Raw genomic sequence first — 4146 nt, forward strand, 5'->3', positions numbered from 1 at the left:
CTGCATGAGTGTGTGGTGTGTTTGTGTGTACGAGAGAGACAAAACCTATTAGCCCTGAATGCATCAGATAATATTTAGGTCATGGTCGTAGCTCAAACAGCTGTTGGCTCAGATTGTAACCTGAGATTATTAAGTGCTACAGGCTTGGTCAGCGATTCCCCTCCTGCCCTCCCCCTCCCACACACCGACCCACATCCCTCATAGAAATTCAGAGGGGGCCAAATAAACAGGGCACCATGCACTGATAGTGTGGCAGCTATTATGTCATGCTGTGATGCTACGGGCTGGGATTTAGACAGCGTGACCTGATTCTGGATCAGCACTGAGTGAGGGCTCCTGTCAAACCTGTGAACTCAGGGGGGGGGGGAATCCTTAGTTGGGGCCCTCTGCTGGTTGATTTAGGTACAACACTTAGGGATTTCTGCATGTTGGATTGAGTGTATCAGTATATTGCTGAATAATCTGATATAATTCTGATATATAAGTATTGTATTGTCATTAAATTAAATCTTAAGTATTAAAAAATACATACTACATGTGCTGTAACATAACCAGGAAGTAACAAGAAGCAATATCTGTGCATAGTTTAACATATAGGGTATAGGCAAGTTAAAAAAAACACATTTTTAATTGATTTAAATATTTAATTTCTCTCAGGAAAATAGACAAATTGTGAACCACATCTGAGGCTTTTTGCATAAACAATACATTCACCATACAGTCATTCATTTTCCGTAACCACTTACCCTGTTGGGGGGCTGGAGCCTATCCCAGCTGCCATAGGGTGAGAGGTGGGGTACACCCTGGACAGGTCACCAGGCTGACACATAGAGACAGACAACCATTCACACTAACATTCACACCTACGGGCAATTTAGAGTCACCAATTAACCTGCATGTCTTTGGATTGTAGGAGGAAGCCAGAGTAAACCCACCTGAGACCTGAGGATCGAACCCCCAACCCCTGGCTCAAACCAAGAACCCTCTTGCTGTGAGGTGACAATACTAACCACTGTTTCACCATGCCGCCTATAAACAATACATGCTCTAAAATATTATCCCTACGGTCACTTTTTCCATACCCTCAGATTTAGAAATACCTAAATGTAAATCATCCCAGTGCTGAAGGCATGAGAGCTATATAATGTTCTTTTTTTCTTTAGTATTCTGTGAAATGATAAGTGTGATGCAATCAAGGATAAAGTAGGTCCTTCTTAATGAATTCCATTTCTGAAAAGCTGAAAGTATGAATAAATGAAAATGTCTCACAATTAAATCAGCATCAGAATTATCTACAACTTGTGAACTGAAAATGAACCTCAAGTGTCGGTGCCCTCGCTGATAAAAAAGTGAGGAAATCTTGGCTCTCTTTCAAAAGAAAAAAAATCTCTCGGGAGTTTCAATAACACCAAACTTGATAAAAAAGTACTGCATCTTACTTTCTGTTTGATTTTCAGCAGGGACACGACAGGAAAAAGGGTTAGTTTTACATAAAATCCTGTCAGTGCTGTTTGAGGACTACCACAGAAAACAGAAGCTGGAACTGCATGTAGTTTGTTTTGATGGAGTTGGAGCCAAAATGTCACCGTACATTTGTCATCTTAGCCCTGATGCTTTATCAAAATGACCACGAGCAAATCCAAAAAGGTCCTGATCTAAATGACTAAAAATACCTCCTCCTTCCACTGGTGCCTATCGACTGAGGCCTGTGTCACAGACATGACCAGTCTCAACTAGCTGCAGCCAGTTTTAATGTTCGGGGGGACTACATGGCTAACAGCTGGTGGTGTATACTCAGGGCTAATAAAGTGGCTCTAAATGAGGACTTGGCTCTGAGGGTAAAGTGCCTTAAACTGTAACCTTGACTGTTTTTCTGGTGTTGGAAGAAAAACTAAAAAAGCATGTTTTGGGGTCAGTCTGACAGAGACAGATAACCTCTCTTGCCTGCAGGAACTGGCCTCCCCTAAATATACCCACGCAAAGGACAGTGCCTTGCTAATGGGCAAATTGTTTGTTGTTATTAGGCACCAGTACTGCCCAGAACAGACCACTGAGCCAGTCAATGAGCCTGCCCACCAGCTTAAAGGGCAACTTCTGGGTTTTTCGACCTAGACCCTGTTTTCCAATGTTTTTGTGTCTAAGTGACAAATGTTCCCATTTGCAATTTTTGAAAAAGGTCCAGTATTGAGCGAGTCCCTGGCACCAGCTAAACAGGCTGCAATGTAACCAATTAGGGCATTTGGCCCCACATATTTACATCCACTATAAGTGCTTGTTTTTGCCACCGACTGGCTCAGACTGTTATTATATGTGTCTGACAACATTATGGAATTGATCCCTACAGAGGCTGAATGTTTTTTTAAAGATGAGCACCCATTTTGTTTAACCAGAAACAGCCTCGAAATTGCCATCACCAAACCCACCAGACAGTAATTATAGTGTGTATAGAGCCAGCATATCTTCACATCTGTGTGAAGTAAGTGGTAATTTCAAAGTAACCAGAGCTTGTGATTGTTGGATCAGATGACCCAAGACAGCTTTAATTTTGTTTCTGTCGGCTTCTTGAGTCTGGTAGGTTTGGATATAGCGATTGTGGAGCTGTACTGGTTAAACAAAAAGGATTGTAGCGTGCTTTCTCACCTGCCCTGTTTGGTTTGAGTCAATCGCACCAAAACAACCGGACCGAGACCTTCTTGAAGAGGTGGTCTTGGTCCGGTCACAAACGAACTCTGGTGTTGTTCGTTTGTGGCGAGAACGTGTTCTGACCTCGATCCAACCAACTGCAGTCACATGAGCAATAAAATCAACCTGCGTAGTTGTCCCAACATTGTGACATTAGAAAGTGTCTCATTAACTTGCCAGTGTACTCTTCTTCAACATGGAAATTCTGACCAATCAAGAGCAGCTTTCTCACGCAAGGCATTTAATCTGGTCCGCTTGTAAATGCTGCCGTGAGAACATGAACCAACTCTAGGCAAATATACAACTTTGTAACAAAATTAGCCCCTGATACGGGCCAAAGCACACAAACTCCAGGTCCGAAAGCACTCTCAGTCTTTACAAAAACGTCCATCTCTGTAGGGATCCTTTCCATAACATTGTCATACACCTACAATTACAACCTGAGCCTGTCACTGGCACAAAACACACTTTTAATGGACGTAAATTGCAATCCAGGTGCTCCAAAAAACATTGGTTACCCTTTAAACAAAGCTGTCCCTCTACAGACTTCATTAATGATATACTAACATGAATAAAAGTAAACCTACGTAACTATTATATGATATGTAATTGACTTTTATCTACAAGGCAAATTTAAACAGACAATTTAATTAATGTAATAGGTATTTCAAAGCACTTTTGCAGTACCATGACTTGTAGCTGGTCAATTATGAAGGAGAGAATCTTTGCAGTGTCAGCGCTGTGTGCTAAATACTGACCAAAAGTTTGTTCAATGTCAATGTCAATTCATTTTCTGGGTATTTAAGAAAATCCAATTGACCTTCTTCATTGTGAAATTCCTACTAATACAAGCAGAGATTCCTGAGCAGGGCAGTATAAAACATTTTTAGCAGCGTCTCAGTCTCATTCTGTTCTCTCAGTCAGTCTAATACAGCATGGCAGGGGATGAGAGGTCTGCCACAATGAGAGAACTATATAAAACCATGGAGAGACAAGGAGATCCTGTCTGCTTTAATGGGGTGTTTCAGCTTGCTGACAGAGACTCGTACCACACTAAGCCTGCACTGGCTGGTTTATTGGGCTAACGCAAACTGACAGAACACCTGGTTGCAGATGCTTGTGTAAAGATGGATTACATGCACTACCACCTGGTGCACGCTGTGCATGTGTGTGTGAGAGCTGACGGAAAAAAAAAAAAAAAAAAAAACAGCGGACAGCTCTTGGAGAGATGCTTCTGTTTCATTTCAAAACACCACCTGAGCCTTAATCCCTCAGTGCAGAGTGCTAATTCACCATGGGATGCTCAAATACTCTTGGTGAGGTACAGGACACAATCCATCAGCGAGTGGAACTTCTTTGAACTTGAGTACAAAATATTTGAACCGCATGAGTCACCGTCTCGGAGCAGAAAATCTTTTTCATCTTCTTCATTTCATTCAAATAAAGACAAGCTCAAAGAAGGCG

Source organism: Epinephelus lanceolatus, chromosome 20 (genome assembly GCF_041903045.1).
Source record: "Epinephelus lanceolatus isolate andai-2023 chromosome 20, ASM4190304v1, whole genome shotgun sequence".
Lineage (NCBI taxonomy): Eukaryota > Metazoa > Chordata > Actinopteri > Perciformes > Serranidae > Epinephelus > Epinephelus lanceolatus.